The sequence below is a fragment of the Lissotriton helveticus genome, chromosome 6 (assembly GCF_964261635.1).
Source record: "Lissotriton helveticus chromosome 6, aLisHel1.1, whole genome shotgun sequence".
Classification (NCBI taxonomy): Eukaryota; Metazoa; Chordata; class Amphibia; order Caudata; family Salamandridae; genus Lissotriton; species Lissotriton helveticus.
Window position 1 is genome coordinate 844,911,041 of NC_136067.1, and position 15,071 is coordinate 844,926,111.

The window sequence follows — 15,071 nt, forward strand, 5'->3', positions numbered from 1 at the left end:
AGGAAGAGCTTCAGGGGAAAGCATGGAGATTTAATTTTCCTACTAATTTGCTTTCAAATGGAAAACGTTTTTGAAGGCAGAAAGCCAAAATAACTGCATTATATTTTCTTTCAAACTGATGAGTCGCTAGAGGGCCCAGATTTACAAACGCTTTGCTCCGGGTTTGCATTCCTTTGCCAACGCAAACCCAACTCAAAATTATGTAGGAATTTACTATCCAATGGAAATCAGGATTTGGGTTGGATAGTCTTCCAAAGTAACACAAAGGGGGATATTTACAAGAAAATGCCGGAGCACAGTATTACACAAAATTTGGCAATGCCTTGCTCTGACTTTTTCAAAATGCAGGGATGCGCCGTATTTATAAAAATACGGCGATCGCTGTGTTTTCCCTGGCGCTAAAAAAGCTGCCTAGCGCCAGTGCATGCACCCGTGCACAATGTTGCAAGGGTGCCTAAGCTGCAGGGGCAATTGTTTACGTGCAGGAAGGGATACCTTCCTCCACATAAACAATCAATAATGCAGAATGCAGCACACATAGAAAGAGCAAAAAAGATTTGACAATTTCTCCTCGTATAGTCATTCTAAAACCAGATATTACCTGGCCTTAGTTCTTGGCACTGCCCCAGGCTTGTAAATCTGAGACAGTGTCAAGAAGCAATGGGTGTTGCAGTGGAACATCCACTGCAAGACCCATTGTCTGCCCCTTTGACGCAACAGACTGCGGCGGAAAGGGGCATAGTTAGAAGGTGGTGTTAAACCACGTTAAGTGATTTAGCGGCACCTTGTAAATATGGGGAATAGGGTTCACACTGCAGCCACAGAAAAAGTGATGCTCTGGAGGCATTAGGGGCCTATAAATAGGCCCCAAAGTTGGGTAATGCACAGGATATACCAGAATGCAATGTGGTGACCTTTGCTGGAATGAGAGGCAGTGTGCTCCCTCCCCTTTGTGTTTAAAAGGCTACCTTGAGCCAACGAGCTGATTAGCTCACCTGGATGCACCCGTGTGCCTGGGGAGTGGTACTGTGACCTGTGAAGACTTGGGCAGCATTTCAGCAACCCCAGATGACTTATTTCTGCTTTCTACTACTTCTGCTCTCTACTGATGAAGGATTAAACCCACAAACACATGTCTGGGGATAACAACACTATGTGCACCAAGTTTGGTAAAAAAACTCCAGCAACTTTTTAGAAAGCATACTGCTTTTACCAAAATGCAATGGGGTGAACTGTGCTGGTATGAGAGGCAGTGTGCCCCCTACCCCCACATGTTCCAAGATGCAACAGTATGGTGTTTCTATAATACTTTTTAAACATTCTTTTTAGAAAGGGTCAATGATACAACAATTTATAAGCAAATATTCTATTGAATTTTGTGTGTTGAATTCCAGACCTCAAAGGATCAGTTGCTCTGCAGGTGCTCTGCTGGGAAAAGAAGACTGCACAACTGAGTGATTGCAACACTCAAGGGGCAAGACTCCTTTTACTCCCACTCCAATTAGGCAACCTCTATTAATAGCTAAGGCACTTGAGTAAATGCTAAATTGTATTTGTGGTCCTGGGGATAACCATCCCTCGAAAATATTTCATGCCAAAAGCTTGATATATCATATATAAGAACCGTGTTCTGCAAACTGAAAGTGCATTGCCGCTACAAATTAACATCTTTTCTTTGCTTCATCTTAAAAAGCAGGAGTTTATCAATTTTTACAAATTGTGTATAGATGGATAAACAAGAGATTGGAAAAGCGAGGCGGAGAAGTGTGCAGAAGTATTGTTGCAGCATCAGTTTTTTTCTACCCCCCCATCCCCCCCCCCCCCCTCAGTACCTATGCTGATCACCACAAGTGAACAGAGACCTGAGTTATGTGGCGCTGTTGCACTGGAAAAGAAAATGAATTTTCAGCAGTCCTAAATATTTAAGCTTCAAAAAGTTGAAGTACAGTAAGGACTTGGTAAAAGTATTTTACTCAATTTGCAGATAATGCACAGAAAAGAAACTCATAATATTTTGACGGGAAACTTGCTCCTGACACAAAGAAGCTCTAATGAAGCTTGCGTGCCTCCACGCTCAGACCACTGTTTCTGCTTGACTGTCTTTAAGTTACGAGAAAGACAAACAATCAGCTCAGTGTTAGACCTGACATCTTTGGTGTGGTTTCCCCTAACGTTTTGCCTTCTAACCTCCTGTTTTTACTGACTTCAATTTTGCTGATTGTAGAAATCCGTGCACTTTTTCACTGAAAAAGTACTGGTGCTCTGTATCTAAAACATGGTAATATTAGGTCATCAACAATTAACATATTCGATTCACTTATAAGTCCCTAATATAGTGCACTACATGTGCCTAGGGTATAGAAGCTAAATGCTACTAGTTAACCTTCAGCACTGATTGTGCCACCCACTTAAGTAGCACCTTAAAGATGGCTCAGGCCTGCCACTGCAGAGCCTGTGTGTGCAGTTTTAACTGCCTTTTCTACCTGGCAGGTTAACCTACTTGCGAGGCCCAAACATTTCATTTTTTCATTACATAGAGGTCACCCCTAAAGTAGGCCCTGGACAGCCCATGGGCAAGGTGCAATGTATTTAAAATGTAGGACATGTACTTCAAAGTTTTATATGTCCTGGTAGTGAAATACTCTAAGTTTAGATTGCAATAAGGAAAATATAGGAAAACCAAATTTGGCGTCTGGATTTACAATTTAAAAACACAACTAATGGTGAAGTTGGTTTTTAAATTGCAGTTCTGAAAATGCTACTTTTATAAATTTCAACAACAAAAGAAATGCCTCAACCCCTCATATCTTAATAATGCAATTATTTAAACAGACCAAATGTAACTTCATTAGACCTGGTCAGGTACTTTTATTTATACCCATCCCTCGTATATTTTATACTTTTTTTTGGAAGGTCTTATTTTTTAGGCAAAAGAAGATATACATTTATAACATAACATCACATCAAAAGACTTAGACAATCTTCACAACAAACCATACATGAAAAAATACATACAGAAATACATCCAATTGATATGAAACATTAGACATTAACAATTCATTTCCTCGAGTGCTACGAATCAAATCCTTTTTCTTAAGAAGATAAAACAAAGCAAAGTTGGATCACAAGAGCAAACAATATATATGAATATTTCAAATGTATCAATAAATGATAAAGTGGCTCTTGTTGATGTGCCGACGCGTTTCAGGTTCGAGTAACAAGTTCTCGAACCCTCATCAGGGCTTTGTTATTTATCTGTATCGGATGCAAAAAAACAATAAAGTTTTATTGACAACCTGTATGCCTCAAACATACCACTGATGAAATGTATCAAATCATCGAAAAATACCTGTCTCTATCAGGCTGGCGGCGTTTCCATTAATGTCGATAAGGGGACGTTGTATTGAGCTTCAATTTTTATTTCTACAATGAATAAAGCGCATATTGTGTAAACAATATTGGCAAACAACGCATTCTTTTAAGGCGCTCCTGGGCGCGTGTCTTAGTTCTACATACCTCCAAATGCACCGTCCGGCACCTCTTGGAGGGAGGAGGTCGTAATAACAGTTTCAGCAATCCTAATTCAAGAAAAGGATTTATGGTAATCTTATTCAATGTTTTGACTCACTAGTCAATCTACTATTCATTTCCCATAAGCCAGGCGGACCTATTGGCGTTCCTCTGACACCTTCTGGTAAGCCATATCATAGCAGTCCTTAAGTCTTAATTTAGAAGTGCATTCACTACCTGGAACCACAAACCTATTAGATGGCTTGAAGGAGGAAGCTCTCCTCACATGTCTAGTGACATTATCGACAACAGTATATTTAGATTATTGATGTCTGCCAAGTTGCTTAATCACAGCGGTTCTCTTTTAAAGGGATCTCATTTGCAGTGAAATTGGAAAAGTGCATTGTGAACAGTGTGGCCGGTACCCAGCAGGAGGAGGAGTTCAATCTTAAGGTTTCACAATGATCTTCATGCAGACTGGCTAACTTTTCACTTGAAATGTTGTCTGATATCTGCAATTCCACAAAAATGACTTTCATTGTTTGCAAAAGAGGTGAAGGCATTTCTTAAAAACAATTAAGACATCTGGAATATCATATCTGAAGTTTCAATTGTAATAAAAGTGTTATATAAGATTCCAGCACCCACGTGCACTCCAGAGAGATTTTTCATTTCTCTAAGAAGCCTGAACATTATTAGAGAACCACAGTGAGTCAGGAACATTTGAATTATTTGCCCATTCATCAAATTCAAAAGAATATAAAAAATGCCATGATATGAAGCGTCCCCTTTTTGAAAAATGAAATTAATATTTTTGCTCTTTTTTAAGTTTATAATATGTGGCCTATTTTACTTTTGTTTTGCCTCGGTGAAGAATATGCTAAGGTTTTACACACAAAAAAGTGTTTATTTAGAAGAGCACTTATATGTGTATTGTATAATCATGCGGAAATTAAGGGGCATATTTATCATTATATGAAGCAGAACAACGCAGCGAGTGCCCTTGCTGCACTGCGTGATGGGGAAAGGGCAGGAATGCGCCTTAACATTGTATGAAGCAATCCTGCCTTTTCCCTGCACTGGCACTCAATGTGCTGCCTAGTGCCAACACACCAGTTTTACACAATGGAGCAAGGGTGCCTGCATTGTTAACAGGATTGCTAATTTTCTATGTGTACCTCAGAATGCAGCACACATAGAAAGAGGAAGAAATCGCGGAGAAATATTTGAATTTGTTTTAATGTTTTTTCACACACCACAGCACATTTTTTCACTTTTTTGTGAGCACTGGATCATTATATTTATATATAAAAAGATAAAAACTAAGATGGTATTAACCAATGGTACTCCGCAATGAATAAATTACTTACATCACAATGTTAAAACAATTGTCCTGCTTTATATTTGCCTTTTGATATACTGTGTACCGTTGGGTCCCCAAAAGATATATAGGACCAGTTAAGTTTTCCCCCTAAAAACACTGCAGAGACCTATTGGCCTTAAAGAACCATTATTTGCTCTACACTTCGAGGTGAATAAGGAACCATTATTTGCTCTACACTTCGAGGTGAACGGTGGCACAAAATGAGCATTGCCACATGCAACTGAATGAATACCTAGCTATTTTGAATATCTCAACAGGTTGACTACAGAGGATCTGTGTTGGATATGACATCGGACCACTGTCTGGTTTTGTATTTCTTAATACTCCCTTAAGTGGTAGTAGTTTATTCACAGGCCCTGAAGAAAACCAATACCCTCTGTTGAGGGTAAAATGGCAGAAATATGTTGCCCTCCCCTTCAGACACAGGGATCCAGGACTAATTGATTCCTGTTGCGTCCTTTTTCAATCCTGACCCAGGTGTGCACTAATAAAGGGGCATATTATCAAGGTTAGGCGATACATTATCGCCAGGAAACTGCCGATAAAGCGGCGATAATGGCCTTGATAATATGCTCTATGAATTCCAATCGAAGCCCATGTTAGATGTGAACACAGTTTCCTGCCGATAAAAGCGGCGATAATGTATCGCCTGTCCTTGATAATATGCCCCAAAGTTACTTACACACTGTGTGGTCGGTTTTAATAATTATCACTTGCATGCACTCCTTACCTCACCACGTGTTAGCTTACCATAGGAAATCACCATCTCTCTGTAAAAAATCCGCTGGGCTCCTCCCTCAAAGTGAGGGGGTTGTAGCCCGCACAGTGATCAGCTGTCACAGTGCGAGGATATTCCCGATGATGAAGCATGCTACTTCTGGAGTGTCAGGGAAATTATCCTTAAAAAGGAATATCTCCCGTTAGCCAGGTATTTTGCTCTGTGTTCCCCTTTCTCCTCTTCTTTTCTGTTACTCTAAGACCCAGGTGTTTATTTAGTGACAGATATGGGAGTTATCACCTGCAGGTATATAAATCTCCCCTGGCCCTTTTATTGTGACTGAATTATGTGAACAGCTAGGGCTGTGGGCCTTTTGTTTTCCTTTCTGTTTTTCCTGATTTGGCTCTCTCCGGTACTGGCCATTTCTATAGTTCTCCATTCAACCATAAACATGGCTGAATTTGTAGGATTTGCTTTTGATGACTCAGTAGTTCGATCCATTCTCTCAGTCCTTTTGACACCCCAACCTCTAATTCTCTGGTACCATCAGATGATTGGACCAAGCTTCTCACCCTAAAGAAAACTCATACTCACATCCGTATGCATGGTCCAATTATGACAGAATATTTGCAAAGTAATTGTGCCCTGATGGGCTTGATCGTCTTTAATGCTCCCAGACTCTTCTTAAATGTGAGAAGTTGGCCTGATATGCAGTGCTCACTATTCTAGTGATCACTATGTATCAGTCCAAACAACCCTTATTGATGATTGGTTGTAAGTCAACCTTATAGACCAGCTATCCTAGTAGCATGGATACGAGCAGTCTAAGGCTAAGACTCTAGAGGGCGTGTTAAGCCAGCTGTTTTACCATCACATTACCCCTTGAACACCAAGTGAAAGGACACCACACAAGTTGTTATGAAAATAAACGTATATTTATTTATAACAAGTCTACCCTGAACTCTTTATGAGTCAGGGAGCTAAGCACACAACAAAACTCTTATGAAAATACTTTAAGTCGCACAATTTACACAAATGCCCTAGGGGCACGAAAAACCATATACACAGTAAGTGGAATGCGAACTTGCTAGCAGGTAAGTAATACTTTTCTAGACTCAGGAATCGCTAGGCCTACCATTCTAAACACTGGGATTAGATGCAGGAGGCCTGTGGACGTCGTGTGCAGAGTGGGAACTCTCACGCGTAAGGCGGGAAAAAGTCTATGGAGGCTAGCAGTTGCAAAGTTACTGTTCTCGGGCGAACCCGACTAGTTGGGACGAAAACGGGAGTGGATCCGAACACTTGGAGTGTTGGACTATGCTGGGGCACCGGAGTGCTGGATTTACCTAGCCCAGGGGCTGCGGCTGCATAGGGTTCAAGTTGCGTCGGAAACCCACGTTGACGGACCAGGAGCCTGAAGAAGAAGTTGCTGGCAGGCGGCCAGTGAAGAAAAGTTTGAAGAGATCCAAGCCTGGATCAGGGAAGAAGAAAACCTGAAAGCAGAGGGGACCAAGTTCTTGAATCACTAGCCAGTGATTAAGTGGGCACCAGGATGGCACCGGGCGAAGTCACCGCAGTCAGGTGAGTGGGCGCTGCTGGGCTCTGCAGTCTCTCGGACCAGGAGGCGTTGTCGGCGACCAGGATGGAGGTGCGAGCTGTCCCACGAAGGTTCTTGCTGTCGACGTCGCTGGACCCAGGATTGGGCAACAAGTCTTGGCAAATGCAAGGCCCACGCGGTGGACCTAAAATGGCGTCTTGAGGGGACCAGGAGGGTCCAGGGTGCTCCTCTTTTGGAGGGAAGCACGGGCTAGTCTGGAGCAACCAGACCAGCAGTGTTAGTTGTCGTGGAGCGTCGTGAGGGGGCCACTAGCCAACGGGCAAGCGACCTGGACAACGCGGTGAACAGCAAAAAGCAGGAGGGCCCCACGCCGATCTCGTGGATGCAGGGGGGCTGGACTTTGGTGCTGGAGCTGCTCAGGGTCGGGGCTTCTCTTACCCCAAGGCACTCAGTCGAGGGTCACTCAGGCGTCGTGCTGGACAAGCGTCGTGCAGTTCTGAAGATGGCCGGTCCCTCGAGGTCTCGTCACACCCACGGATCACAGCTGGGCTGATGATGTAGGTTGAGGTCAGAGGTGCCAGGGAAGCCGGTTCTCGTCGTGCTGGAGCAGTCTTGATCCGAAGGAGAGACTGGCAACAAACCGCGATGCTTGGTTGGTGCCTGCTGCTGCAGGGTGACTACTCCTTAGTCACAAGGGAGAAATCTTAGGAAGAGTCTTGAGTTCCTTCTTGAAGAAAGTAGTTTCAGGATTCAAAGATGATCTGATTTGGAAGGGGGCCAGTTCCTACCTTTAGCCTGCAAAAAGGGGCTGGCACGCGACTAAGTCCTGCCCTATGGGTGGGACTAGGAGGGGGGTGGTTACACCCCTCTCCTTTGGCGGGCTTTCCCCAGGCCAGGGGCTGGAGTACCCCTGGAACTGGTTTCAGCCGGCCTATGCACAGTGAGCACCGGGGTGCCACTTGCAGTCACCTTCCTCCGAAGCCCTGCCTACCTAGGATACACAAAATCCTGTCTGGGACGGTGCTGGCACCGCCCCTGGCAGGAAACCCTTTGTCCTTGCCTCCTGCTCTGGGAGGACTCCCAGCAGCAGGAGGGCAGACTTGTGTCTCGGTGGCAGCATCCATTTTGTGGAGCTAAGGCTCTGTTTGACTTTAACCGGGGTTACAGGTTACATACATGTTGTGTCCCTCTAGAAGGGTGGAATGCTAACCCCGTCGCCAGAATTGGCGAGGGGTTAGTATTCCAATTCGTATGACACCTTACTCGACATGTTTTGATAAAGCGATACCAGAGTTGGCATATAACCGCGAGGATTATAATGCACTTAAGAGTATATGGTATGCGATATCATGGAAACGGCTAAGGGATGGATCCCGAAAGCCGTAGACAGGCTCAGCTCATGCCAGAGCACCATCTCACACGATTCCAAGCACTCTGCCTTCAGGATTGTTAAGGCCTGCCATAGGAGTGACTGATAGGATATCTGTGTGTCCATTTAGGTTTAGATATAGGAATACTATATCTACAGCAGAGGGTGAGTACATCACTCTGCCCCAGCTGTCAAGCAGCCAGTTGTGTCTGATTTAGTTAGTCAGCCCAGGGGTGGCATAACACATGCTGCAGCCCCTGGGAGACTCCTGGGTGCACCTCAGCCCTGGTTACAGGGACTTGAGAGGGCCCAGTGCCAATTCAGTACCTGGGTACAATTTGGATTAGAGAGAACAGCTAGGCTGTGGGTCTGATTAGCAGGCCCACAGCCAGGGAAAGTCGTAAACCAGTGAAGCAAAAAGCAAAAATCTGGGTGATCATAGGATTGCAGACCCTACTCTCCTACATGACCCCCCCCAAACTTTGGGACAATAAACTAACCTTGACCAGGTGAGTCTTCTTGCTCTAAGTGGAAATACCTGGAGAGCCCATCAGCATTGCTGTGATCAGTACCAGGTCTATGCTCCACTGTAAAATCCATCCCCTGTAGGGAAATGGACCACCTAAGCAGTTTGGGGTTTTCACCCTTCATCTGATTTAGCCACAAGAGGGGCTTATGGTCGGTCTGAATGGTGAAGTGAGTACCAAACAAGTAGGCCCTCAGCTTCTTCAGGGCCCAAACCACAGCAAAGGCCTCCCTCTCAATAGCTGACCAATTTTTCTCTCTGGGGGTCAGCCTCCTGCTAATGAAAGCAATAGGCTGGTCATTACCATCAAAATTCAGCTGAGACAGAACAGCTCCCACACCCAACTCAGAAGCATCTGTTTGGACAATGAATGGCTTGGAGTAATCTGGACTCTTAAGGATAGGTGCTGTGCACATGGCCTGTTTTAGGTCATTGAATGCTTTCTGACAGCTTGCTGTCCACTGAACTTTCTTTGGCATCTTCTTGCTTGTCAGGTCATTAAGAGGGGTCACTATGGACCCATAATTTCTGACAAACTTCCTATAGTACCCAGTCAGGCCCAAGAAAGCTCGAACCTGAGTCTGGGTGATTGGAGGAGTCCAGTCCTTGATGGCCTGTATCTTACTCTCCAGTGGCTGAACCTGGCCTCCACCTACAAGGTGGCCCAGGTATACAACCTGTGTCTGCCCTATCTGGCACTTAGTGGCCTTGATAGTGAGGCCTGCCTTTTGCAGGGCCTCTAACACTTTCCTCAGGTGGACCAGGTGATCCTCCCAGGTGGAGCTAAAGACAGCAATATCGTCAAGATATGCTGCACAGAAGTCATCCAGCCCAGTGAGGACTTGATTCACCAACCTTTGGAAGGTGGCAGGGGCATTCTTCAACCCAAAGGGCATTACCACAAACTGATAATGACCACCAGGGGTAGAAAATGCTGTCTTGGGCCTGGCTTCCTCAGCTAACCTGATTTGCCAATACCCAGCTGTCAGGTCAAATGTGCTTAAGTAGTTGGCAGAAGCCAATCTATCTATAAGTTCATCTGCCCTTGGTATTGGGTGGGCATCAGTCTTAGTGACTGCATTGAGGCCTCTGTAGTCTACGCAAAACCTCATCTCTCTCTTACCACCCTGGGTGTGAGGCTTTGGCACTAGAACTACTGGGCTAGCCCAAGGGCTATCTGAGGGCTCAATGACTCCCAACTCCAACATTTTCTGCACTTCTGTTTTGATGCAGTCTCTGACATGATCAGGCTGTCTGTAGATTTTACTCTTGACAGGCAGACTGTCTCCAGTGTCAACCTCATGGGTACACCAATCAGTTTGGCTGGGTGTCAGAGAGAACATATGTCTGAAGGATTGCAGAACTTGCCTGCAATCCTGTTGCTGATGTTCAGAGAGGCTGCCACAAAAGACAACACCATCTACTGATCCATCATCAGGATTCTGAGTGAGCAGGTCTGGGAGAGGGTCACTCTCTTCCTCCTGTCCCTCATCTGTGGCCATGAGCAAGCTCATGTCCTTCCTGTCGACATATGCCTTGAGCCTGTTCACATGGAGCACCCTGAGGGGGCTCCTGGGGGTTCCAAGGTCCACCAGGTAGGTGACCTCTCCCTTTTGCTCAATGATGGTGTGGGGCCCAGACCATTTGTCTTTGAGGGCTGCTGGTGCCACTGGCTCCAGTACCCACACCTTCTGCCCAGGCTGGTATACAGTCAGGACAGCCTTCTGGTCATGCCAAGCTTTTTTGAGTTCTTGGCTGGCCTCTAGGTTTTTGGATGCCTTCTCCATGTATTCAGCCATCCTGGAGCGGAGACCAAGTACATAGTCCACTATGTTGGTTGCAGGCTTTTTGAGAGGTCTCTCCCATCCTTCCTTCACCAAACACAGGGGTCCTCTTACAGTATGCCCATACAGAAGTTCAAAAGGGCTGTAGCCAACCCCCTTCTGTGGGACCTCTCTGTAAGCAAACAAGAGGCAGGGGATCAGGACATCCCATTTTCTCCTAAGAGTTTCAGGTAGTCCATGAATCATCCCTTTGAGCGTCCTGTTGAATCTCTCAACAAGCCCAGTGCATTGTGGGTGGTAGGGTGTGGTGAACTTTTAGTTCACACCACACTCCTTCCACATTGCAGTCAGATATCCTGACATGAAGTTTGTACCTCTGTCAGAAACGACCTCCTTAGGGAAGCCCACTCTGGAGAACACTCCAACTAGGGCCCTTGCCACTACAGGTGCTGTAGTGGTCCTAAGTGGAATAGCTTCAGGATACCTGGTGGCATGGTCCACCACCACCAGTATAAACTTGTGCCCTGATGCTGTCTGGGGTTCCATTGGACCAACAATGTCAATCCCCACTCTTTCAAAGGGAACCCCCACCACAGGTAGTGGTATGAGGGGGGCCTTTGTTGTGCCACCTGACTTACCACTGCTTGGCAAGTGACACAGGAGCGACAAAACTCCTTGGTATTCTCATTCATGTGGGGCCAGTGAAAGTGTGAGACAAGCTTGTCCCAAGTCTTTGTCTGACCTAAGTGACCTGCAAGAGGAATCTCATGGGCCAAGGTGAGAAGGAAACCTCTCAGAGTCAAGGGGATGACCAGCCTCCTGGTTGCACCAGGCTTGGGGTCTCTTGACTCAGAGTACAGGAGTCCATCTTCCCAGTATACCCTGTGGGCACCTGTGGCATTCCCTGCAGCCTCAGCAGCAGCCTGCTGTCTGAGGGGTTCAAGGGAAGGGCAGTCTAACTGTGCCTTCCCCAGGTCTTCTCTGGAGGGTCCCCCTGAGCCCAGAAACTCAACTTGATCAAGTTCAAGCTCTTTAGGCTCAGTTTCCCTCAGCTCTCTCAGATCAGCCTCCTCAGAGACTTGATCCTCAACCTGGGGCAAGGGGGAAGGCAAAGCCTTACCCTTACTGCTCTTCTTCTTGGAAGGTGTCTGGTCCTTTCTTCCAGGATCCAGCACCTGTTCAGTGGGGCATCTTCTGGCCTGTGACCTAGTCACAGCAAGCACATGTGCTGGCAAGCCTAACATTTCCATGTGAGTCCTCTGCTCCACTTCTGACCATAGTGATGACTCCAAATCATTGCCCAACAAACAATCAACTGGGAGGTCTGAACTGACTACAACTTTCTTTTGACCACTTACCCCTCCCCAGGAGAAAGCAACAATCGCCATACTATGACTGGTAGTGACGTTGCTGGCATTGGTCACCAGGAAATCTGTACCTGGCATGATCTGTCCAGGGTCCACAAAGTTAGGTGTCACCATGGTGACACTGGCACAAGTGTCCCTATAGGCCTGAGCCATTTTGCCATTTATTAAAGGTGTCTGCCTGTATTTGCCCAAAGTATTGGGACTTACATCAGGGGACATATCCATATCCCCTGTACAGACAAGGACAGCCTGAGTGAGTGTGCCAACTAAGTTGTCAGACTCCTCAGTTCCCAAGGTTAACCCAACTAATCCCTTGGGAGGTGCACTACCACTACTGACTGTACTAGGGGGTGCAGTTGCCTTAGGGGCTGTAGTGGTAGAGGTTTGCCCTCCTCTTTTGGTGCACTCACTAAACCTGTGAGACTTACTTTTATAGTACTGGCACCACCTTTTTGACTGGCCTTCCTGAGTCTTCTTTTTCTGCTGTGAAGCCTGACCCCCACCCTCTTTGGTTTGTTGGGGACCTGTTGAAGACTTCTGGTCATTTTGTTCACTCTTAGTGTTACCCTTCTGGTCTGTTTTCTTCTGACCACCCTGGTTCTGGTTCTGGTTCTGCTTGATCCTTGTTCTGACCCATTTGTCTGCCTTCTTTCCCAATTCTTGGGGAGAGGTCAGATCTGAATCAACAAGGTGCTGGTGCAACAACTGGTTCTGACAATTATTTAAAATTTGTTCTCTCATCATCAGATTATACAATCCTGTGTAATCAGTAACCTTGCTACCCAGCAACCAGCCCTCCAAAGCATTAGTGGCACTATCCACAAAGTCAGACCAGTCCTGAGACTGAGTTTTCTGGGTGTCTCTGAACAGCAACCTGTACTGCTCAGTGGTTAAACCAAACCCATCAACCAGTGTATTTTTCAGGACCTGGTAATCATTAGCATCCTCCACTCTTGTAGTGAGGAGCTTGTCTCTACCTTTACCATCAAAGGAGAGCCACAGTATAGCTGCCCACTGACTTTGGGGAATGCCCTGCACAGTGCAGGCCCTCTCCAAAGCAGCCATCCATTTCTGGATGTCATCCCCTTGCTTAAAGGGGGGCACTATTTTTGTCAGGTGTTTAGTGTCTAAACCCTTCTCTCTATCTCTTGGGAGATTGCTGCCACCAGTGGGAGCTAGCCCACTCATCTGCTGCTCTCTAGCAAAGGCAAGCTTTTCTTTGGCCAGGGCAAGTTCTTCCCTTTCAATCCTCAGAGTAGCCTGTCTCATCCTAGCTTCATGCTCCCTTCTCTGAGGGGAAGTCAATCTCCTCTGGGGAGAGTTCCTTCTCCTCTGAGAAGAGGCATTAGAGTGCAGAGATCTATTGGAGTCCCTAGAAAGAGATCTATCTCTCCTAACTCCAAGGTTAGGCCTACTTAGGGTAAGTACTGGGGGTCCCCCAGATCCTAGCCCAAGCAAGTCTATGTTGGCCCTAGTTAGCCTTCTGACTACCTCAAGACCTCTGTCTACCTCATCCCCAGAGAGTTCCTCAGGCTCCTCCTCCTCAACTGCATTTACAGTGTTGTGGAGGTCTGGATCACCAAGGTGCCCCTCTAAGGCTGGCATATTCCCCTCTCCCTGAGATGCTTTACTAGCATCATAGGTCTCTAAGAGATCCAACAGGAAGGGAGTGGTGGGGTTAGCCCCCTGTTTCAATTTCCTGGAGGTACACAAGTGTCTCAACTCCTGGAAATTGAGAGCTGCATATCTTGAGCTGACCTGTGGAGGGTCAATCACCACAAGAGGGGTCCCTGAGGACTCTCCCTGGGTAGACATGCTTTTCTAGTGAGGTGTAAGTGGTGCACTTACCTACACTATATGTTTGCCTACTGATCCCTTGCTAGAGTTGTAGTTTAGGGTGTGCTAGGCCCTAGGAGCTACAACAGCTGGTTCAGTAGAACTCAGAGTATTCTAAGCTAAGTTATATGTACCTTTAGTACTTATGTGATCTTTCACAAGATATTCTTAGGATATGTGTGGTAAAACAAACAGCAAGCTCAAATCCCAACCGCTGCTCACCAATGTGAGAAGTTTGCCTGATATGCAGTGCTCACTATTCTAGTGATCACTATGTATCAGTCCAAACCACCCTTATTGATGATTGGTTGTAAGTCAACCTTATAGACCAGCTATCCTAGTAGCATGGATACGAGCAGTCTAAGGCTAAGACTCTAGAGGGCGTGTTAAGCCAGCTGTTTTACCATCACATTACCCCTTGAACACCAAGTGAAAGGACACCACACAAGTTGTTATGAAAATAAACGTATATTTATTTTTAACAAGTCTACCCTGAACTCTTTATGAGTCAGGGAGCTAAGCACACAACAAAACTCTTATGAAAATACTTTAAGTCGCACAATTTACACAAATGCCCTAGGGGCACGAAAAACCATATACACAGTAAGTGGAATGCGAACTTGCTAGCAGGTAAGTAATACTTTTCTAGACTCAGGAATCGCTAGGCCTACCATTCTAAACACTGGGATTAGATGCAGGAGGCCTGTGGACGTCGTGTGCAGAGTGGGAACTCTCACGCGTAAGGCGGGAAAAAGTCTATGGAGGCTAGCAGTTGCAAAGTTACTGTTCTCGGGCGAACCCGACTAGTTGGGACGAAAACGGGAGTGGATCCGAACACTTGGAGTGTTGGACTATGCTGGGGCACCGGAGTGCTGGATTTACCTAGCCCAGGGGCTGCGGCTGCATAGGGTTCAAGTTGCGTCGGAAACCCACGTTGACGGACCAGGAGCCTGAAGAAGAAGTTGCTGGCAGGCGGCCAGTGAAGAAAAGTTTGAAGAGATCCAAGCCTGGATCAGGGA